This window comes from Macrotis lagotis, chromosome 8 (assembly GCF_037893015.1).
Source record: "Macrotis lagotis isolate mMagLag1 chromosome 8, bilby.v1.9.chrom.fasta, whole genome shotgun sequence".
Lineage (NCBI taxonomy): Eukaryota > Metazoa > Chordata > Mammalia > Peramelemorphia > Peramelidae > Macrotis > Macrotis lagotis.
The window spans coordinates 116,085,599-116,110,708 of record NC_133665.1 but is presented as its reverse complement, the minus strand read 5'-3'; the positions used below and the strand labels follow the sequence as shown (position 1 = coordinate 116,110,708).

Genomic DNA, 25,110 nt, shown 5'->3' with positions numbered 1-25,110 from the left:
ACATCTATTTTGTTCTACCCAAACTGAAATGTCATAAAAACATACTGAGATATAAAAAATTTGTCCTTTTCTAATGAGTTATCTGATTTTCCCTATGTACATTTCTCATATGGAAGAGATTATTGATGGTAAATAAACTTGATTGTAGGAGTTTTCATTCATTTCTCCCAACTTCACATTTGAAAAAAAAAGTGGGCTTAGGACTATTTTTCAAATCTGCCCCTCTGACTTTGCCCTCATTCCAATGGTGTCTGACCTGGCAGTAAAACTCCTGTGGGATTTCCATGTCTGTGAATGGAGCATTGAGGCCACAGCTAGCAGGGCTACTTGCTTTGTTGAGCTCCTGCTTTGCTTTCACTGTATAAATCATCCCTGAACCGACTTCAGTGTCGTTTACAATTGTGTTGTTCACTCACAGTCAACCCAGGAGCCTAGAGGATGGGAATTCTAGGAGGAGGAGGAAGCTGTGAGTGCAGGTGGCAAAGAATTTTTTTTTCCAAAGACAAAACAAAATACCCAAACCACACTGTTTTGTGGTAGAACCACTTACTCTCAACTCTTTTTTTTTTTTTTGGCAAGTTGGGGAGAGAGTTAACTCCTGTCATTTAGGGGAAGTGACAACCTTTACTCCATATTATGTGTCTAACTAATGACTTAAGTCACCTTACAAATCTGCAGACTCAAAGACAAACACACACACGTATTATTTCAGAGGCACAATTATCCACTTGCTGATTTTATGTTTGGCTATAAATATGGAAATGCTATTTTTTTAAAATTTTGAGATGTTCAAGTTTAGAATTAAAGAAGTACTAAAAAAAAAAGGTATGAACTGTCTCAGAAAGATTTTTCCCCCCAAGAGTATATTCCAACCCCCTTCCCCTGTCCCCATGGCTTCTCCCCCCAAAATGAATTGTACAAGACTGAAACCTTACACACCAACGTTTGGCTTAAAGCCAATCCCCCCCCTCCCACAATGGTTTCAAAGAAGGGGCTTTGAACAGCTAAAACTAACAGGCTCCCTGGCTGTTGGTTGAGGCCGCTGTAATATGAACAGTCCCCAGTAATGCCTTTGAAACAGTCATTAGTCTCCAGCATCATTTTGCAGCTCTGAACGCTAAATTATGTGGAAGGAGGGGAGGAAAAAAAAATCAAAGGGGGATTACCCACCCAGAATGACAGCTCAAAGAAACAGGAAATTCCTTCAAAATGCTTTCCACTCTGAAACTCGGCTTTCAAAGTCATTCTGATTGAGTTGGCTTCCAATAGTCATTATTTGCTCTCGAATTAGGCGGGCATTATCAGCGGGCCTCAGTGACAGATTGCTGGATAGCTCTTTCGGCCTTTTTACAAAGACCGCTCAGCCTCCGCCCCCCCCCCCCAAGAGTGCTGTCCAAATTATTAGCTTCCTTGTTATTGTATCCATACCATTCAGTGATCCCCAAAGCCTCCCACCAGGAGAGGAAGGCGAAGCTCCCCCCAGCTGGAGCTGAAGCTTTCCACAGTGTTGGCTGCGCCTCGGAGGGGCACAGTGTGGTCAGCATGGGATTCCGATAACAAAGGCTTAGGAGAGGGGGTGCGGGGTGCCTGAGAGAGCAGGGGAAGCGGCAGCAGCTCCCAAGGCTTCCAACCTGCCCGGACGGGGCTGGAAGCCAAAGGTTAAGCCTTGGCAGGCTGCGGCTTGCACTGCCATGCTGCCTGTCCCGGGAGGCTGGCAGCGAGGGGCCACCCGGGAGGCAGAGAGGAGGCCGCAGCCTCCGCTGCCCTAGCAGCAGCCCGGCCGGGTGAGAGGCTGCCCTGATGGGCTGCTCCGGGAGTCTGGCCTGCCTGCAGGAGGACCACTTCTGCACCCGACCTGGGGACCAGCCCCCGCCCCGAGCAGGGGGAAAGGCCATCAGGAGCCAGGTAGGGTCTGCTCTGCGTCTGTGTCTCGTGGTGTGCTTGTATGTCTGTGTCTGTGCGTCTGTCAGTGTGCAGCTGTGTGTCTCTGTGTTCGTATCTGTGTGTGTGTATGTATGTGTGTGTATCTGTCTCTCTGTGTGTGTGTATATGTGTATGTGGAAGGGGGAAGAAGTAGTTACAGAAAGAAAATCAAAATATAATGAAAAATTAAGGGCAGTTGCAGGGGAAAGCCCTTCCTGGATTACAACAACCAGAAGGCACCCTCTGAGACTTGCTCCTCTCTCTCACTTAGCCTTCAGCCTCTTAATTTCTCTGAGGAGCACTTTCACTATTTCCATCACGAGAATGCTAGATTTTTCTATTGTAGGTGTCTTCCTGGGGTTTCTGTGTTGAACTGACTGAAAGCAAAAAGCCAGGAGGCACTAATTAAGTTTAATCAAACTCAATTGAGCAGCATGGATTGGGGGTAAGCACACAAGGAGAGATTTTCCTTTTTAGTTCCAGTGATGCTGTGACCGTCATGACATAGTGTGATGGGTAAAGTCATGAAAGGGAGTGTTGATGAGAGAACCTCTGGAGTAGCTTGTGGACTGCCCATATCCACCTCCAGAAACACGATCCCAAACCTTCCAAGCACAAGGGTCAAGAAAAGTAACTGCATAATGGGCTGCCTTGGGTCCAGGTTTTTCCTTGCCCAGCACAGAGCTACAGACAGCAGATGTGGAAAGTCTCCTGAATATAACAGGGAATGATCGACAATAGCTAGCTTACCATAGCCCCATCCTTGTTCTTCCAAAAACGTTTGATTTGACATAAAGAAGCTTTAGCAGCTCTTCTCAATCTCAGGGAACTACTTTAAATGCATTCTTCCTTACACTGACCAGGCTGGAAATTACTTTCAGCTGGAGAAGAAACCCTCCTTCTAATAATGGAATTGTAGTGTTTTCCACTTTGAAGTTATTTTGTGACACACAAACAAGTAGGCCTAATTCATAGTGTATTCCCATTTACCTAGTAGTGGATGGCTTGACTTGGCTTCTCTGTCTCTCTCTCTGTCTCTCTCTGTCTCTCTGTCTTTCTGCCTCCCCCTCTGTCTCTATATATGTCTCTCACTCTGTCTCTATCTCTCTCACCCTTTTTGTCTCTGTGTCTCTGTCTCTGTCTCTCTCTCTCTGTCTCTCTCTCTCTGTCTCTGTCTCTGTCTCTCTCTGTCTCTCTGTCTCTCTCTCTCTCTCTCTCTCTCCCCTCAAAAATTAGGCACTAGCTAACCATCTAGTAAATACCTTCACAATTCCAGGGCACCTAGGTGGTACACTGGATAGAACACCAGCCCTGGAATCAGGAGACCTAAATTCAAATCCTGTCTCAGACACTTGAGCTGTGGTGTGAATCTGAGCAAGTCACTTAACCTCAATTGCTTTGCATTCAGGCCTCTCTCCCAGGGAGTCCTCATCCATATTTGGTCAATGGACTCAGGTGACTCCAGAGGAGAAAGTGAGATTGGCAACTTAACACAGCACCCCCCACCTAAATCCAATACACATGTATATCATGGCATCAATTCCCTGTTGTCATGGTACTCTTTGAGAATGGACAAACAATTATACTTTCAGAATATACATCTACTTTTAATATTAATGGCAATAGGATAAACAACATATAATAAAACTAATCTTAAGGAAATAGATCTCTAGTAGATTTACTAAATACTTGTTTAATATTGGTGTCTAATATGTTTGGGAACACTAGAAGAATGTAAACTCCTTGAGGGAAGGAATTATTTTCACTTTTTAATTTGTATCTTCAATGTCTACTGCAACTTAACACAGGGATGGCATTTAATAAATGCAAGTTGAATTTAATTGCACATTCAGAAGCAGAAAAGACTATAGTATTTAGCTTTTTTACCTCTATATTTCTACTTGTGAAAAGGTTCAAGGGAAAAGGATCTTTACCTTTTTTTTCTTTTTTGCAAGATAATGGGGTTGAGTGACTTGCCCAAGGTCATACAGCTAGGTAATTATTAAATATCTGGGATTAAATTTGAATTCAGGACCTCCTGACTCCAGGACCAGTGGCTAATTACTGCACCACCTAGCTGCCCCCATTTGCTCTTTTCAACAAAGAAAGTTAATGTCTATAAAGACAAAAATTGATAGTCTTCCAAGAGAATAGATAATGAACCATACCTTCTTCCTCTTGTCAGAGAAGTAGGCTGTACTGGTTGTTTTGGTTTAACTCTTTTTCTTCACTACAAGTAACTGTTCAGTTGGACATTGGGGTGGGGATATATCCAGGAATAACAACTATATAAAAGCAGATAACAGTTTTTTTTTCCTCCAAGAAGTGAAAGTGACTGGCTGGAATGGCCAATTGGTTTGAAGAATTGTGGAAAGTTAGGTACACTAACACATTTAATGGAGCTATTAATTGGCTTAACTACTCTGGAAAATCATTTGTTATTATGCTAAAAAAAGATTATGTTAAAATTCCTTGATCCAAAGATCCTACTGCTAGGTGGATTCCTCAAGAAGTCAAAAATAGAAAAAAAAAGTTTCCATCTATTTATATGGAAAGTTTCTAAGATATTCATATCAGCACATTTGATAGTAGCAAAGAATTGGAAACACAGTGTTGCTCATCAATAGGAGAATGGCTAAACAAATAGTGGTTTATGTGATAACAAAACTTTAGGTCACCTTACTTTATCATCACTGAAGTATCTAATGATGATATAAAAGATAAGACAGGGTAATGATCTGGAAGTGATCCAGAGAGGGCTATTAGAGATCTTTTTCACTGTGACAAGCAAGTATTTAGAAATAATAATATTTCCCTTACCCCAAGTCAGGTAAATTCCTTCTAATTCAGCTAGGTAGACACAGCCAACACCTCCTGACTTCCACTCTATCATCTCAATCAATCCTCTTCTTAAGAAAAATTCCTTTTCCACCAGTCTGTTCTCAAAGAACCAATCATATCTTTTTAGACTTTGATTAAAAGACACTTCATTTTTAGGGAAGATGGGGAATTGGGTTTAATGAGCATCTGTAGCTGCAAAAGTGTCAAAATTATACCAGATATGATGCCCTGGCAATAGTTTTGAACTACTAAGCAAGTGGCAGAACCAGAGATTCCAGTATGATTTCTTCACCAACTCCACATATTAATGTGGTTTAGATGGGCTGGAAACTGTTAAAGAAATAACCAACCTTTGAGGGCTCAAATTGACAAGTAAGGATCTGACATTTTTTCTTGTTTTTTCACGCTCACTATATCAATCATTGTGAAATGGTTGTTTCATGGTATTTTTTTTTTACTATCCTAAATTTCAAATCCAAGTTACAAGAAATGAATGGTAAGATTGAAACCATTATCTGTTTCATTTATCTTTCAGTCCATAAATATGATGTTCCCACTTCTCTCAAACAAGCCAAATGGCATAAATTAAATATCCCACACTGACTTTAACTTTGCTCCCTTTACCTCTCTCCATCCCTGAAGATTATAATCAGTTAAATTCTGGTTATATCATATTATTTTCACATTGTTCTTAACAATTCACAAAGAACTTTACATATATTACAAATACGATACAGATAAAGTCAATGTCCATTGTATGTAAAGAATCAGTTCTAGGTGTTGGGAAAATACAAAGTTAAGAAAAGGCTCTTGGGCGGCTGGGTGGTGCAGCGGATAAAGCACCGACCCTGGAGTCAGGAGTACCTGGGTTCAAATCCGGTCTCAGGCAATTAATAATTACCTAGCTGTGCGGCCTTGGGCAAGGCACTTAACCCCATTTGCCTTGCAAAAAAAACTAAAAAAAAAAGGCTCTTTCTCTATCCTCAAGTAGCTGGACCTCTAGTTAAAGGGGCAAGATATAATTACATAAAGAAATTATGCTCAATATTAAGTGTGCTTATTAATGAGTAATGCAACAAAAGTTATGAGAGGTGAGAAGTATTACGACATTATTGATCATCACTCTCTCCTTGATATTCTCATTGCTCTAGGATTTGTGACACTGCTCTTTTCTGGTTCTGTCCCTAATTTTTTTTATATTTTTTGCTGCATTTTAATATACTTCGGTCCCACTAATCATGGATGTTACCTAAGACTCGGTCCTAGGTCTTCTCTTCTCTCTCTATACTATTTCACTTGTGATCTCATCAGCTCCCAAGTATACAATTGTCATCTCTATGTTGATAATTTTTGAGCTACTTGCCTAGCCCTAACATCTCTTCTGACCTCCAGTCTTCCAAATCCAACAACTTATTAGCTATCACAGACTATGTCCCATAATCATCTTAAATCAAGTATCCAAAACTGAATTCATTATCTTTCTTCCTTATCCATCTCTCATAGAGAATTCTATCCTTCTTCTAGTCGCCTAGGTTCTCAAATTAAGTGTTTTGTTTCACTCTTCACCCTCACCCTACATATCCAATCAATGGTCATCATATCATTTCTATGTATATAACACCTTTTGTATTTGACCTCTCCTCTGACACTGCCACCACCCTGGTGCAGACAGGTCTTTATAGCCCCATAATTTACTAGTGTGTCTGAATCCTGGCTTGGGGTAAGAGCAATATGTTTATTTCTAAATACTTGTTTGTCACAGTGAAAAAGACCTTTAATTACAATAACCTGATGATTGATCTCTCTATCTCAAATTTCTCCCCATTTCAATTCATTCTCTACTTGCTTGTCAAAGTGATTTTCATAATATGAAGATCTGACCTGATTATGTTGTCCTTCATTTGATAAACTCCAGTGTCCCCCTGTGAACTCTAGAATTCCTTGGTTGGGCTTTACAAATCCCTTTATACATTACTCCCCTTCAAATATTTTTCAGTCTGGTAACACTAGTCTCTTTGCTATTCCTCATATATGCTCCACCTCTTAATTTCTGACATTTTCACTGAATTTTTCCCCATGCCCTCATCCACTACCCCATCCCTCCTCATCTTAACCTCTTGTCTTCATGGCTTCCTTCAAATTAAACTTTTCACAGAATTCTTTAATCTTAATGTCTTCTTTTTAAAATTATTCTGTGTAGTTTTGTTGTAAATGCTCACTCTGAAAATTTAATAATCAAATTTCTGGACATTCTGAGAAGGAAATGTTGGCAGGATATCTACATGGAAATATCTTCTGGGTTATTGGGAAAGGGAATTTTCAAAAATAATGATAAGGATTATACAAACTAGATTTAATTTTCACTGAGGAGATAGTAGTTGAAACTGTGGTAATAAAATTGGATAGCCAAGGAAGAGATTATAGAGAGAAGTTCAACCTTATAAATATACAAATGAGAAAATGGAGACTCAGAGAGATGATTTACCTAAAATTATACTACAATAGAATGAAGATTCATAAGCAGAATAGAAACTGATGAAGGATACCTAGAAAGAATAATCAGAAATGTAAGAGAGAACAAAGAAAGCATAGTATCTTTGAAGGTCAAGGAGGAAAGTACTCTAGAGATGAACAAGTTTCAAAAGCTGCAAAGAGATCAAAAAGATTGAGGGCTAATTTGAATTTCTTTGAATTAATTGAGTTCATTAAGATAACAGTTCCAGTAGAAGAGTGGAGAGGAAGCCAAATGGCAAGGGACTGACTGAGTGAATCCTGAAAAGTTTGAAGTGTTGGAGTCAACTTCATCTGGTTGGAGAAAACCAATTGTTAAATTTTCAGTGGGCATTTACATTGCAGAATTTGGCAAATACTACAAATCAGGGATAGATTTATTATTTTGTTAGTTGTCTACACTTAAGAAAGTGATGAAAAAAATGATAATGATGTGATGATTAATCTTAAATGTGTCCTATGTGTCTATGTGTCTATAGGTATATATATATGTATATATATATATATAATATATATACATATATATATATATTTCTGAGAGTTTGCTGTTGTTCATATATCCCTGGATATATATGAATTTTCCAAATTTAGTAGTGAAAGGGATGAAAGAAATGTGAGGACATAAATAGGTGAATGGAATAGTGTCAAGGGTTTAAGAAGCAAGAAATCCTGAGCAGGTTTGCAGGCAGTTAAAAAGAATCAGTGTCAAGTGTGAGATTATAAGTATATGAAAAGGGTTTCTCTATTGCAGCATGGTCCTGGAAGAGATGGAGAAAATGGATTCAAGGACAGAGTCAGAATGATTGGTCTTCTTGTGTGGCAGAGATTTCTCTTCTCTTCTAAGGAAACTAAGGTTTAACAAAGGAAGTTCAGAGTTCATCACTTGTGGTCTCAGAATTCTTAATGATGTAGGAGGCTAAGACAGCCACTGAAGGGAAGGAACTAGAGAGAAGGTTAGTGATGAGAGGAGAGAAGAACAAATTTGGAAATAGCCTCGTGAGAAATGAGATCAGGATTTGATCAAAGTAGATTAGGAAGCTTGTCAAGCAGCATCCCTACTGGTCTTCATAATAATCCTTTGAAGTAGGTAGAACAAGGATGATCTCCCCTATCTCAAAGATAAGGAAGGTGAGGTGAAGGGAAGGTAAGTAATTTAACAAGGTGGAACTGGTAGAAAGATACAGGACTGACCCTTGAACTGAAATCCCTTGATTCTAAAACTAGTGCTCTTTCTACTTTATCATATTGCCTCAGAGTGAAAAATAGCAGGATTAGAATAAATCAGTGGGGGCAAAGAAATAAGGTACTAAAAGCTGTAGCATTTAAATGTAATAGAGATAGGAATTGAACTTGTAATTTCAGTTATATAGGAATCTCACAGAGAAGAAACTTTCTTTTGCCAATGCCTTTTCTGTAATTATAGTTTTTAAAATTTAATTTTCATTTATTTCCTTTGTTAATTGATGGAATAAAACAAGCATTTCCATAACATAATAATTAAAATGATTGTACATGAAACTGAAAATTTATTACATATAACTTATCTTTTTCAAATTATCATATAATTTTCTTTTTTCCCTCTATTTTCTTTTTTCCTTTCCTTCTGCCCAATATAGCAATATAGTTTTAGAGTCTCTGTCTTTTTGTCTCTCATCTTTCTCTCTCTCTCTCTCCATCTTTCCTTCTCTCTTACCCTTTCTCCTCTTTCTTCTATTTCTCTCTATGTGTGTATGTGTATATATATGTGTGTATGTATATATATATATATATATATATATATGTATCTCTGTGTGTGTGTATGTCACACACACCTATCTCATATGTCTCCCCCATTAAAATGTGAACTCCTTAAAGATTGGCCCCTTGCTATTTGCCTTTTTCTTCATCGACAGAGCTTAAAAAATGTTTGTGATTAAATGATCATTCATGGAGAGGTGACAAAAACAAGATCTCTGAATTACTGATCTAAATATATTGGCCTTGTACTTCCTGGAGGTTCATGCTCTGCTTTCTCAGTCTGTTCGAAAGAAGATAAACTTGAGAGCAGGTCTTTAGAGATCATCTCACCCAACTGTCTTGTTTTATAGATGAGGAAACTAAGGTCTAGGTAGCAATGAACTAATCATTCAGAAAAGAGAGAAGGTATTAGAGTTATATAGTACCTTCTATGGGTCAAACACTGAGCTAAGAAATTTTTTACAGATATTATCTCATTTGATCCTCACAATAACCTGCAAGGTAGATGCTATTATTCATAATATTTATTTTGTTTACCTCACTGGACCATTGTGAGAAAAATATTAGTTCTGATTAATTAATTATATATATATATATATATATATATATATATGTATGTATATACTCTGCTTATATTAATCTAGGAATAGCACCTGGATCTGTGATTTCATTGATAAATGCTGGGGTGAGGAAGCTTTGTCTACCAATTAAAGAAGATACCTCTACAACCATTTTATGTTAGGAAACCTAGACAATCAGAGGTTAAATGATCTGCGTAGGGTCAGTCAGCTAACTCTTGACTCCAGGGCCAGTTCTATCCATTATGATACCAGAATTTATAATTCAGATTCCAAAGGCAAAATATGGAAGTGGCCCTGTCATTGCTTTCTGTGAGACTTGGAACAAGCCTTTTATCACTTAAAGCCTCAGTTTCCTCCTTTTCAATATATATATATATATATATACATATATATATATGTATATATATATATATTTATCTACTTCACTGGACCATTGTGAGAAAAATACTAGCTATCATCATTACATATGTTATATTTATGTTGTATCTGGAGATAGGGCCTGGATTTGTGATAAAGGGAATATTGAAGTGACAAAACTTTTTCTACCAAAGAAAAGAGACACCTCTACAACTAAAAGTCTTAGAGCTGAACAAAACTTATTAGGTCTTTTCTTTCAGACTCGCTTAATTTTTTTTTTTTAATATCACAGATCCCTTGGCAGTGTAGTGAAACTTATGTGTGTTCCTTTTCAGAATAATGTTTTTAAATGAATTAAGTAAAATCCATAGAATTACAAAGAAAATCAGTTATAAGGAAATTTAGTTAGCAAAATATTAAAAAATCAATTAAATGATTTGCCTAGAAAGGCAAGATTTAAGCTTAGAATCTTTTCCCTCAAAGTCTTACACTAGACTAGAACATGCTTTACAACCCTCCTGAATATAGGAGGAAAAAATCATGTGACCCACAGGACTCCTTAACTATCCAGATTAATAGTCTGTATTACTATTTGAGTTTAACATTATTGGCCTATGTAATGCTGCCTCTGATTCAGGAATCTTTAGTCTCTCTCCTATTCCACCTACTTTATAGGGTCACTTGTTGTGCTTTCATATTCAATGGAATTCAAACTGCAGGATTAACTTTTTTATGTAAAAAAATTATTCAGGCAGAATGGGGTAAAATTAATATTGTATAAAAATTATAAGATAAACATTTTCTTCTGTTTCCTTGCTCAGAAAGCTAAATAGCATGTCCTTGACTAGTTAAACCAATGCCATCTAACTGGAAGACAGGTCAGTTCTGAAACCTTGAGTCAAAGACTTGTGGTGTGCTCAGGGACTTGACTTGTTTAGATCTTTTGGTCAGGATCCAAGACTTCAGGAAGTACATTCATTTTCACTGGAGACATAAGAATCCCTGGCTCTGTAGCCTGTGACAGTCCCTGTGTCTCAAAACCCTGAAGGAAGAGGCTGTTGTCCTTGATGCTGCAAAAATAAATAAATAAATCTCTCTGTTTTCTAGTCCCTGCATAGTCAAGATGGGAAGTGGGAGATAGGAGGGAGATCCTGAAAGCTGAATAAACATCAGTGTTTATAATCAGGAAAAACGGCTTCCTGGTTTGGTATATCCTGCCATCATTGGCATTTCAAATTCTTGTAGCCAATGGAGATTCTCTATCATGCAGGGTTTTACCTGCATGAGCCATACATGTAATAAGCATATTTTTCTGGGGAGCTCTGTGTCTGGATATAATCCTGTTGGTACTATCATTGGTTAATACAATACTACTATTCAAAATTAAATAAAATCCACAAAAAATCACTTTTTCCCATTGAAGAATTCAATTGCGCTTCATGTCTTTCCTCATATTTCCATAGACAAGAGGCAATTAGGTGGCACAGTGGTTAGTTTTTGGACCCAGGGAGAAGAAGACTTGAGTGAATATGATATCAAACACATGGTAAACAGACATAAGTAAGCTGCATCGTGTGGTAAATGATGACATGGCATATGTTGCAAATCTGGATTGCCTTTGGTAAATAATAGTTCTTTTATAGACATGGAGCTTCTTATTAAAACAATATGAATGCTAATATTGTCCCATTGATGGTCTGTGTCTGAGAATCATGTATGTACATGATCTCCAAAGGATCTCGTATCAGGTAGGTAGGTGATAGTGGATAATATGCTTGACCTGGAATCAGGAAAAGCTGAGTTTAAATTTGATCTCAGATTCTTACTAGTTTTGAAAGCCTGTGCAAATCACTTAACCCTTCTTTGCCTTAGTTTTTCTCATCTGTCAAATGGAGATATTAGCACTACATCTCCTGGAGTTATTATGAGGATAAAATTAGATAATATTTGTAAAACACTTTGCAGATTCTTAAAGTGCCTTATTGTTATTTTCATAATTCATTTATTTAGCACTTTATAATTACAGAGCACTCTATGGGTTGAATTGTTCCAAAAAGAAGTCACACTCCACTTCTCCCCAAAATTCAGCTTGCCTTAAACCTGAACAGCCATTAATGAGTGTAATTCTTCAGTCTTTTTCTCCATAATTTTCTTCTTTACAAGGAGACCTCAATTATTCGATTTCAAAATGGCTAAATTGTTCAAGACCTTTGAACAAACCAAAGGATATCATTATTAGACAAATAATCCAAGGAGATAAAAGACAGAAAAAGGTCCAGTACATATTAAAATATTCATGGAAATTTTTGTGATAGTAGGAAATTGGAAACAAACAGGGCTACTGTTGATTGAGCATAGCTAAAGAAATAATGAAAGTCACTGTGCAATAAGAAATAATGACTAAAAATTTAGAAAGGTTTAAATGAAGTGGTGCAAAGGGGAGTAATCCAAAGGGGAAAAAAGTGATATATATATATATATATATATATATATATATATATATATATATATATATATATATATGTACACACTCAGTATTCATGGTAATGCTAAGGAAAACCTCACTAGAAGACATCAGAATTCCAATTTCCATTTTTCTCCTTCCTCCAGTTAAAATTAAAGTGATAATAGTTTATGGGTATAGAATGATGCTTGTGGATTTGACATGATCAGTGAATAGTTCATTTTGCTAATTTCACTTTGTTATAAGAGAGAGTTTTATAGGGTGGAGTGAGAGAATTATTAGAAAGAGAAAAATGAAAGAACAATTCATCAGCAAAAAAAATTTTAAACCCAAAGATTTCATTTATGCAATGCAGTCTTTCTTTAGTCCACGGCTGACCAAATTCAGACAAGTATGGTAAATGATTTTTTTCCATTGGATTCACCTTTTGCTTCAACCAAGTAAACAGCAAGCATTTAGAAAACACCTACTATGTGATAAACATCATGCTAAGTGCCTCAAAGACAGAAAAAAGCATAACAAGTGAATTTACTTGGCAATTTTCCCTTAAGAAAGCTTCCTTTACTTATGCTCAATTTGTCTCCTTGTTATTTTCTTGCCTTGTTATCAGTTTTCTTCCTCCTGCCTCCAGTTCAAAGAAAACAATATAAATCAAGGAAGGGAATTATTTACAGTTTCTAAAGAGGATGAGATAAAGAAGTAATTGGCTTGAAGCAACCACATGAAAAGTTTGGACTAGACATTGAGAAATATTTCCTAAAGTAAGAAAACAACTGGGTGGTACTGAAAGAAGAAAAGTGAATGGTCAGATTAGATTCTCTATTTTGTATTCAGGAATTAATCAAGAAAAAGATTTTGAGATTTTATTATTGATGAACCCCAAGAATAGTTGATATGGTCTATGTCCTCAAATTACTTACAATCTAACTGGGGAACCAAGATACAACCATGGGAAGAATTTTAAAACAGCATATGTCAATTTACAATGTGAAAATTTTGCAAAATAGCACTTTTGCCGAAGGCTGAATTGACAAAAAGCTTTATGAGATCAGGAAGAAGTGAAGACTCTATGGTAAGCTCCTTTAAGAGAAATATAATGTCTAGAACTCAGGGGATGATAATACCACTGTATTCTGGGAGTACTATATTCAATTCTGGATACCATCTTTTAGGAAGAAGATGATAATGGAATATATCCAGAGTAGAGTAACAAAGTTATTGAGATGATGGAGGATTCATATAAGCCTAGATTCAAAGAGCTAAAGTTCTTTTTTTGTTTTATTTTTTGGCAAGGCAATGGGTTAAGTAACTTGCCCAAGGTCACACAGCTAAATAATTATTAAGTGCATAATTACTGAGGTCATATTTGAACCCAGGACCTCCTGGCTCTAGGACTGGTGCTCTACACACTGTGCTTAATAGCTGCCCTGAACTTTAGAAGAGAAAGCTCTTCTAAAGAAGAAGAGAAGAATTGAGGAGGGGGAGAGTCAGATACTTACTAGTTGTGTGACCTTGGGCAAGTCATTTAACCTTGAATGCCTCACATTCAGGGTCATCTCTACTCTCCTGATTAATATCTGGCCCCTGAAACCAGATGGCTCTAGAGGAGAAAGTGAGACTGATGACTTAACACAGCCCTCTGTACACACACACACACACACACACACACTCTCTCTCTCTCTCTCTCTCTCTCTCTCTCTCTCTCTCTCAAATATAATTCACATGTTTGTCATGGTATCACCTCCCCCGGTGTCATGGTCTTCAAAAGAAAAGTCAATCACCATCAAGATATAACTGTCTTAATGTATTTGAAGGATTGTAAAGTGGAATTGGGATTATATTTGTTTTTCATCAGATAGTAAAACTAAGAGTGGAATTTGTAGTAGCAAATTTAAACTCAACAAAATAAAAAATTTCCTGACTATATATAGTCAGGAAATTATATATATATATATATATATACACACACATTTCGACTGCCCTAGTAGAACCAAATCTTCTGGAGAAACAATTTTCTTTTTTGTCTCTGGATCTGTAATACCTAGCTGGGCATCTGGCTCATGAGAGGTGCTCAACAAATACTTACTGATTAATTAACAATTTGTAGAAATCCAAAGGTAGAATGGGCTTCCTTAAGAGATAATAAGGGGCAGGTATGTGGTGCAGTGGATAAAGCACCAGCTTGCGACAAATTACTTAACTCCAACTGCCTCTAAAAATTTGGGGTGAGAGAGGGGGCCAGAGAGTAAGATGGGGGAGAGAGAGAGAAAGAAGGGGAGAAAGAGAAAGAAAGAGGGGAGAGAAAGAGGTGGGGGAGGGGAAGAAGGGGGGGAGAGAAAGAGTTCTATTACCTCATTGAAAATCTTCAAGTGGTCTAGATGACCCCTGAGGTCCCTCTGGGCTCTAAATTTTGGGAATGAGTGTTTCAGGGACTTTATAGAGTGCTGAGAATGAAATTGGTCCTTGAATAGAATATGGACAGACTCAGAGGAGAGGTGGAGGTGGCATTCTGAGAAGGGGGGGATAATGATAGACAATTTTGTTGTGTATTTGCACTTTTTTTTGTCATCAGAAGGAGTTCAGTTTGGAGGAATAGTTTTCTCCCCCAAAAATAAATGTGATGTAAAGACAAAAGATATCCATATAACACTTTTTTTAAAGTAGTCCCCTAGGACAGGCTAGACAAGAGATCAATAAGAAGTTTTTGTTAAAAATAAGATTATCTCCACATTTTCCATTTGTTGTTTCAGCTGCTCATTCATGTTTAATTTCATCTAAATTGACATAGGTTAAGCATTTAGGACCCTTTGGAAGAGCCCATTTGTGGAGGAATTTTACCCCCAGTTATTTCTGTATATTATGTTCAGCTTAAGTTTCAAAACTTTAAAACTAAGCACTGAGACATAGAATAAAAAAGAAGCAAAAAATAAATAATATGCTACTAATTTCTGAAATAACTTGATTTCTATCTAAACTCCATGACAGCCTGAATCTATTAGTTTCATATCTATTAGATAAGGTAGCCCTAATTATCCTGACCATAATTACAGAATTCTGACTTTTAAAAAAAATACAGGTTTTGTGCAGAATATATAATTAAATATACCTCTCCCTATTATGGCAACAAGGTGGAAGACTATTAAAGCAAAATGATGATAAATATTATCAGACAAGGTCATTGTGTTGTATATTTGCACTTGTTTTTCTTTGTCATCAGGGAGAGTTCAATTTGGAGGAATAAAGAGATTTTCTGCCCCCAAAATAAATGTGATATAAAGACAAAATGTATCCATATAACATTTTAAAAAGTAGTTAGTTCCCTAGTACAGACACATGGGCAGTGTTGTAGAAAAGCTATAGAGAAATTAATATTTCTCTTTGAATTAGGTCTAAAGCTACTTCAATATAAAATTCCAAATATATATAGATCAAGATAGAATAGAAAAATTAAATTGTGATAATCTTTATCATTTATGAAAAGAGGTTAGCATGTGTAAGACCGAGTTGATATATATGTATGTATATACATATGTATCATCTCCATTTATAGCTATACATATATATTAAAAAGATAGCTTTGTATAATGGATGGAGAGTTAGCCTTGGCAAAAAAATTTCAAAACTGGGGGAAACCTGGATTTAAGTTCTATGTTTGATGCTTCTTAACTGGATGAACCTTGGCAAGCCATTTAAACTCTCAGTGCTTGGCTTTATAAGACTATATATTTCAGAGAAGTTATTAACCTTCATTGTTAGGAGAAATTTCTTCATCTTGGAAGATCTCTTTATTAAAGAAGTCATTATTTCCTACTATTTTACACTAAAAATTGATGATTCTCCTGTGAAATAGAATGCTGAATTTCTTTATATAAAGTCATAACTTAAAATCATGTTCTTGTTTTTATATATTATCTGAATAATTTAAAAGAAAAATAGTCCTTGTACATGTACATATAGACAGAAAGATGGAAGGGTAAGAGTTATTTGAAGGAAACATTTTGAATTATAGAAAGGCATGTGATATAGAAAGGAGCAGGATATACACATAAAATTGTTCTCATATGGTTGTTATTATGGAAATTTCACAGAACAAGAAAGAAAAAATGTCTTTAAACATAAAGGTGAAGAGAGGTATGGAGTCCATATGTCTCTCAGGATTTAACAATTTTGTGACATGAGTGACCTGAAAACTAGAAAATGAGATTATAGTGTTAGGACAGGTTCAAACTCAATGTAGCAGTTCATTTCATTTAGCAAGGAGGAGCCCCATGTAGCAAGACAACTGGACTTTTCCTTTCATTCACTGGGGAAACGAACATTGGGGAGAACTAATCTTCCATAAAAGGGTCTTGCTGCCAGAAAATTGTTTGTCATGTGGTTATTTTTTTTTGACCCCTGCAACTCATGAAACATGGGAAAATGCTTATCTGTGTTGGTGGAGGAAGCATCCATTCCAATAAAAACAAAAAATCAATGATTAGAAATTTAGGTGCTAGTGGGAAATGAGGGGAAAGGCAAATGATTACTAATCTTAACAGTAGTTTAATAGCTCCACTGCCTAGTCATTATATAGCTGAACTCAGAAAATCAGACTTAATATTTGGCCATTCAAGTTTTTGCTTTTAAAAATAAACTTTATTTTGTGTATATATATATATATATAATTACAATGGTTATTTTTATTTTTCTCCTTTTAAAAACCCTGAAATAATCTTAATATTTATAATAGAAACATTTCTTATCTTCTCAATGAGTTGGGTAAGAGGAAAGAATTTGGAACTGCAAATGAAAATTTTAATTTTTTAAAATGAAGTAAATTGAAAAGATATTCAAGCTAAAAAAGAAAATTTTTAGCTAGAAAAAATAGTAACATGATTTTAAGTCATGGTTTTAATCAGTAAATCAGCAAGTATTTAAAAAATGTTAGGTACTTATTAGGCAATGGGAAATATAGGTAGCAAAGCAATTGATATAACCCCTATGCAAAATAAGCTTATATTCTAATAGGGAGAGGAAAAAGTATAGATATTAATACACACAGAAGAGGGAAAGTTAATAAATATAATATATATGCATATATTATATGTATATAATATATATGTGGTAGTTAAATGGAAGGTAGTTGGGAGCAAGGCACTAACAGCTAGAGGAATCAGCAAAGACTTCAAATAAAAGATAACCCCATCCTTAAGGAAGATATTTTTCATTTTTGATATTTTATTTTTTAATTATTACTTATTATTATTAATTATAATTATAAAAACCAATTTAACCTAAATTTTTAAAAATGTTCTAAATTTCCTTTCTCTGTCTTCTCCCATCTCATTGAAAATGCAAAAACTATGTAAAGTCATATAGTTCATATTTGTCATGTTGTAAAAGAAAACAGAGAAAAAAACAAGAAAAAATTAAAAAGTATCCTTTTTGAATTCCACCAGTTTTTCCTCTGGAGGTAGAAAGTACTTTGGATGTGTCTTGGATCTTTGTATTACTGAGAATAGCTAAGTCATTCACAATTGGCCATTGAATAATACTGTTGTTATTATATACAAACTTCTCCTGGTTCTGCTCATTGCATTTTGCATCAGTTATTATGTCTTTCCAGGTTTTTCTGAAAATATCCTGCTCATCACTTCTTATAACATGATAGTATTCCATCAAAATCCTATCTTAGAAGAGTCTAGAGGAAAAAATCAGCAATAAGCCTGAAAAAAGAATAAGGAAAATGTTATAATATGTAACAAAATTATAGATCTTAATTTTATTTTGTAATGTACATTATATTTTTCATATATGTGCATATCAGCTCAGTTCTTCAAAACTTATATGTGTTGCAGTAAAAATAATTTATGCTCAAAACTAATGAATAAAAAGGGAAATCATGTTATCCTTTGCATAAATGTTGGAACCAAGATGGAGAAAAGATGAGAGATTTAACCAAAATATATAGCCCTATTTTTTTCCAAATCCTTGCAGATTTATTCTGCATATTTTGATGGATTCATAAGTTTAACAATGGATGGTGCAGATGACAACCCATATATATGTCTTCAGTTTTTTTGGAAACTCCTCTTCCTTTGTAAATCTTCCTATAAAGTCACTCATAGGAAATCTGCCCAATACATTGAAGTCTTTCCTATCTTCCTCTCTCTTTGAAATCATATTATTGTTGTTACAGATGAGAACACTATTGTGTTCTTGGTCCACATTAAGAATGACATAGCTTCCAGAAATAAGGTGAGGATGGGCCTCTAAACCCTGCCCTGGTCAGACTACATCTAGAACATTAGATTAACTTCTGGTCATGTTTAGGAAGGATAATAATGAGCTGAAGAGCAACCAGAAGAAGATGACCATGAAGATGATCTTGAGTTCCCTATTTATGAAACTGTGGAAATTGATCATGAAAAAAAGACTTGGGTGTAGAAGGAGGAGTATGGGTAGTAATGACTATTTTCAAGTGCTTGGAGGGCAGAAGAGAGAGAAAATTAGCCTTGCCCTTGTGTTTGGTACCAGAGAATAGAACAAGGAATAGAAATAACAGTGAGGTAAATTTATGCTTGAGGAAAACAAAAAATACCTATCCCAAAGTGGAAGAGCTTACCTGGAGCAGTATTAGATCTCTCTTCGTTGAGATCATCAAACAAAAACTAAATGACAATTTCTTGTGTGTTCTTGAGACAGTTCTGATGGGTTAGGCTAGTAGGTCATAGAGGTTCCTTCAGAATGTAAGATTCTTTGAGTTTTTGATTCTGTGACAGTTGAAATTAGTGTTAATTTGTATGAGTCCAAACTCCCTTGCCAAATGCAGAGACCTCCTTATTTTCATAGACTAAAATCTTTCACTGATATTTCCTGCTCTTTCCATATTCAATTTAAGTCAACAAACAAGTCCTGAAAATATAAACAGTAAGAAAAGTGATCCCTGACCACCAGGTATTTACAGCCTACTGAGGAGGAAGGGTAGAGAATAAGACAAGCAAACAGACAACTATAAAGAAATTATGGGTTCATAGAAGACATTTGACTTTTGGACAAGGAGTGATCATATACAAATGAAAATCTCAAGGAAGGAGATGAGGAGGTGAGGACCATATTCATGTCCTCTATATTTATGGAATATATCTAAATGTTAAGAAATAAACATTTTTACATTAACTTGGAATTCCAAGTAAATGTAGTGGTCTTGTGGGCTGGCTCAGTTTTGCACAGCTAATTACACAGGGACTGTAGCATGAGACCTGTAAATTACCAGTTGAATGACAAAAAAGTATCCTCGTGGATCTTTCAAAGATGCTTTGGGACAAATTTGGCCTTGATAGTCCAAGGGAAACCGGAGATTAATATTCATTGTGTAGGGGAGTTTAAACCAGCATTTTTCACCACAGTTACAACCAGGACTAATTAAGTAAATTCTTGCCAATATTCAAGAAAGATTGTCTTTTGACAATTTTTGAGGAGATTTCAGTCATCACAATTGTATTTAGTGTAGGGATCTTTGGTTTCTATCCTCTAGAAGTCATGATAGGACTTTACAATTATTTCTGGACAATACTTTTTCTTCAATTTCAAAACATCCCGTGTTGGCTTATGTTTGATGGTGGTAACATTCCTGTGGGAAGAGTGCTGGAAAGAGTCAATATATATTATTTTTAATTTCTCTACAAGTTTCTCAACAAAAAAAAATAAGCAGAAACATTCTAGAACAAAATTTGTCCCTTTGTGGTTTGGCTTAGTAGGACTGGCACATTTAAATATGAAGTGTATATACTGTACTTGGTGAGGGAAAAAAGCAGACCAATGTGATAAGAGTACACTTTCCTCTTTTATTAGCCCAGTGGCTTAGATTCCCATGCCCTGTGCCTAGAAAATTATCATTTTTGTGGTCATTTTTCTCAGTGGTTTGCTTTTATTTTGCTTTATCACATTGAATTTTTCTAGAAATATACATTTACTAACTCTCTAAGTCCTGGGTCTTTCTCAGAATGCAATTGGAGACAGCTGAACAATGTTAACAAATGGATGCCCTGGCTGCTAGGCAGTTATAAAGGCACAAATAAAAGACTAGAATTATCATACAGAGAAGAAGAAAAGAGGAAGGGAACAAAATCTATATATTTCCTTAGGGACAGATTATATTCATCATGCTGTGAAGGAAAGAATTCACAATGTTGCTCAAGATAGTAATTTTTAAAAGGGGATTTCTGTCTTGGTAAAAAATAAAAGGAAAACTCCATAGCTCCTAGTTGTGAAAGTGACCAAAGAAGACAGAAGAAAAAAATTAAGAAAGTCTCCAAAAATATGGAATCTCCAAAAAAGAGAAGAAAAGTTTTGACATCAACTTCCATGACCCTCAAATAGTTTGAGAGTCATTTAACCAAAGTCAGCATTGAGCTTTGAAGTTTAGCAGGCTCAAGGCCCCATAATGACTACAAACTTATGTTACAGCACTAATTTCTCAAAAATATTTGAGCCATCATTCTATTATGCAGGGATAACTTCCCCTTGCTTTTGATTATACTAAAATGTTTCATGCTGGGTTTTTTTTTTTTTCAGAATTCCTCTTTGGGGTTTATATAACTACTGGAGTTATTGTTACTTTCCACTGGTGAAGAGAAAGTTAATGAAAAAAAAATTATGGTATCAGAGAAAAAATCTGGGATCTGGAATCAAGAGAACATGAGTTTGAATCTTGCCTCTGATTTACTGTCTATGAAATTCCCAACAAAACATTTTATCGGTTTGAAGTCTAGATAATTGAAATCACAAGGCTAGGTTGTATAGGACAAAAAGGGTGATTTGAGGGAAAATGAGGTAGAAAATGCTGCTGCTGCTGCTGCTGCTGCTATATTCTTCGTGAAGGATTTTCATTGTATCCTATCCTTGTCTGTAGAAATCCCCTCCCATAGACTAACAAAGATCCCAGAGTAGAGATTACCTCTCTCCTCACACTGAGAGATGGGGAACTACTGGAACAAAATATTCTATTCATTGTAAAGTTTAGTCACTATCTTTAAATATTTGTGCTCAGTTATTTTATTATGTCCTAAGAGAAGGCTGAAATTGGAATTTAGTTCCCCTCAGCCTCCTGAAATGACTGTGATATTAAAAATAAAGACAATAACAAAGCAGCTTAAAAATAAAATTAAATAAAATAAGTGGTTGTCCTAGATCAGGACATATTAATCTGGAGTTTAAGATCCCTCCAAAGAGTGCATGGATAGATTTCAAGGAATTTGAGAAAAAATGCATTTATAATTTCCACTAATCTCTTAATTTAACATTTCCTTCCATTATATAAATATTTTTAAATTGATCTGAGATGAGATCCACAATTTCATTAAACTGCCAAGAGAATCCATGACAAAAAAAAAATCAAATAACCTCAGTCCTTTCCGAGTCTCTGAAGTTCCTTCCAGGTTTATATCCAAAGAACTATATATCTAATAAAAGGTAGGTCAAAAATGATCTTTCTCTGGGAATAAATAAACTGATAAAAATGTTGTTTGGGAAAGTCCCAAAGACTCCATTTGTGTAAAAGACCAAAGAAGGAAAAGAGGAAAATGAAAGGAGTGTCCAAAACCAGAGAAAAGGAAATTATCTTCTAGTCCTGTGACTTTGAAATCAGTTCACTTTAGTGTCATTCACAGAAGTCAGGACCAAGTTTTGGTCTCTCCAATTGTTAACTGTGTAGTAATTGGTATCAGTATTACTTAATTCTTTCCATTTTAACACTCTACCACCATATTCTATTTTTACAAATGATCTCTAAACACTCTCTTGAGAGTCACACTTGAGTTTGGGGGGGTAAAGGGAAGACAGTTAAACAGTTCTTCTTTTTCTCTTCCCTACTCTATGAATCCTTACCATCACTGTCTTACTCATCTGGCACTTTGAGGAAGAGGAGGGAGAAAAGAGAACAAGAAAAATAAGGAGGGGATGGATAGACATGGAATATTAGAGACAGAAGAGGTTTTTGCTAAATATTATTTAATCTGTCTCACTCAGTTTACAAAGAAAGAAACTGAAACTCAGAGAGAGAGAATACTCCAGTGTATCAGGGTCTCATGATCACTGACTAGTAAAGTCCTATGATTTGTAACACAGATAAAAGGATAAAGAAATGCCCTGCTGAGAAGTACCAGTTTCTTCATTATCTGATCATGACCCTGATGTGTAAGGACTCTGGTACTTCTGATCTTGAGCCATCAATAGATTCCCATTATGGAAAACATTCTATTTCCATGATGAAAATCTTTCCTGTTAGGCACAAGGCTAGGTTGTATAGGACAAAAAGGGTGATTTGAGGGAAAATGAGGTAGAAAATGCTGCTGCTGCTGCTATATTCTTCGTGAAGGATTTTTATTGTATCCTATCCTGTCTGTAGAAATTCCCTCCCATAGGATCTTTTTACTTAAATAAAAATTTTTGAGATGATAGCTTTTTTAATACCACTTATTTCTTGTATTCCCCCTTTCCTCTACACCTCCATGTTTTATAATAACGTAAGAAGAAACAACCAAACAAGATTTCACAAAGCTAAATTACATATAGAAAAGTCTGATCTTATATGCACTACTTCACATTCATGGTCTCTTATCTCTGTGTCTGTATCTATTTTCTTTGTCAAACTTGGTTATTTTAATTCCCACATTACAATTTCAGTTGGATTATTGTTGTTAATCTTCCCAGTATCATTGTTATAGTCATTGTGCTTTTTGTTTTCCTGATTCTGTTTACTTCTTTTTATATCTGTTCATATTAAACATTCCGCAGGTTTTTTTAATTCATCTTTTTCTTAAATCACAATAATATTCTGTTTCATCATTTGTCATTCCGCCAATAGATGGTCTTCTAATTTGTTTCCAGTTCTTTGCTAACACAAAAAGCCTGCTATAAATATTTTGGTGTAAATGAGGTCTTTACAAGATCTTTCAATGGGGTATCTAAATGAGGTTCAAATTGCATTGTTGACTTATAGTTAGGGTTAACTTCTATTTGGACCAGTATGTTAATTACTCCACTTTTTAAAAAGTCTTTAGCTGTTGCCTTTTTCTGAGTTTTGTCAATGCAATCTTACTGCTCTGGCCTCTCTTTTGTCTCTTGATTGATTTAATCACTTACAATCATTTCTTTAGAGCAGCTTTCCCTACTATTTTTTTCTTTTGTCAACACTCCTCCTTCCAATGACTATGAGAGGAGGACTTCTATTCCTTTAAATTAACAGTTTAGAACCTTGAGAAAACTTGTAAAGATTGAAGATGACCATGGAGCAGGGTGGGAAAGTGGACTGGAGGAAAGACAAAGAACCCAAAATTCATCACCCAGGACAATACCTGCTGTTAATCTCCCCTGCCAAGGAGAGAAGTAGGGAAAAGGCTATGGAGTACCAAGATTAGACTTCGGTTTGGAGATTTTACCTCTGGAAACGTTTATGATTTTGTTCTACTTTAAGTGGCAGTACTTGAATTAAATAGGAGATACTGGCTATGTGGTCAATAAACTTTTCTTAAGAACTCACTATGTTCCAGACACTTTGCTAAGTGGCTGGGAATACAGAAAAAAACAAACAAACAAACAAACATACCACTGGATCCTCATGGATATTTAATAGCTTTAAAAATAAAGACAAAATGTCTCTCTTCACTCTTGCTTCCACTTTAGGACTTTCCCCTTGATCTCAGAGATATACATTTCTTTTTGGGAAGTAAATTAGAAATATGATGTCATATAGAATCATAGATCTCAGAGCTAAAAAAAACCCCTTAGAGATCATCTAGTCTGCCTGCTAATTGAAACAAGAAATCCTTTCACAACATCCCTAACTAGTGGACCAATGAACTACTAACTCAGTTTGAACAATCCCAGGGGTGGGGACTTAGAGCCTCACAAGATATCCCATCATAGTTGTATCCCATTTAGACTGTGCTCCCCACATGGGTTTTGCCCTCTTCTCTATTTCCGCCCTCCATTACATCTTATGACTAGGAGTAAATAGGCTAGAAGGACTCCCCCAATATATAAGAATAAGATGAAATAAACCTATATGTGAAATTGGGAGAGGGAAGAAATCAAGTTTCATTTAAATAAGTACAGATAACGGGATAAAAACTTTGATGCAATCAGTTTGGCAAATACTTCTTAGTTTTCCTGGTCTGTTATATTTTCTTATCTTCAAGGCCTTTTTAATTCCTCTCTCCCTCTTCTCTTTTCATTGTGCTTTTTCTTCATGCGTTTTTAATCAGTCCTCTTCTATTGCCCCTGACATCTTATCTCTCCCTTTCTTTTTCTCCATCCCTTTACTTTGTGAGTAGGTAGACCTAATAGAAATCAATACCTATGGTACTATTAATCAAGCTCTAGATACTATGGACATGACATCCCTTTAGGACAGAGGTGGGGAACCTTTTTAATGCCAATTGGATATTTATAGCATCATTTGTGGGCCATACAAAATTGTCACCTTTAAAAATTAGCCTACTATATTTGGTCAAAATTTTAATTATTTCACTCTTTAAAAGCTCCTAGATTTATTGAAGTTTGAGTCCTGACTGCAGTTACCATGGCAGCACCAGACCAAGTGATTTTACAGGTCTTACACAGGCAGGCAGATGCCTTCACCCCTGCTTTAGGGGATAAAATTTGGGCTTCCCTCATCCCCTAAGGATATTTGTATAATTTATTACATAATTCACA

At 35.7% G+C, this 25,110-nt stretch overlaps 1 protein-coding gene across 1 annotated transcript in view; it reads left to right on the top strand.

Moving 5' to 3' along the window:
* Nucleotides 1-1,884: 1,884 nt before the first annotated feature.
* Nucleotides 1,885-25,110, top strand: part of TNS3 (tensin 3) — a 505,245-nt gene continuing 482,019 nt past the window's right edge. The window contains exon 1 of the mRNA XM_074198249.1: nt 1,885-1,905. The gene's annotated coding sequence lies outside the window, so the exon portion shown is untranslated. The remainder of the gene's footprint in view (nt 1,906-25,110) is intronic.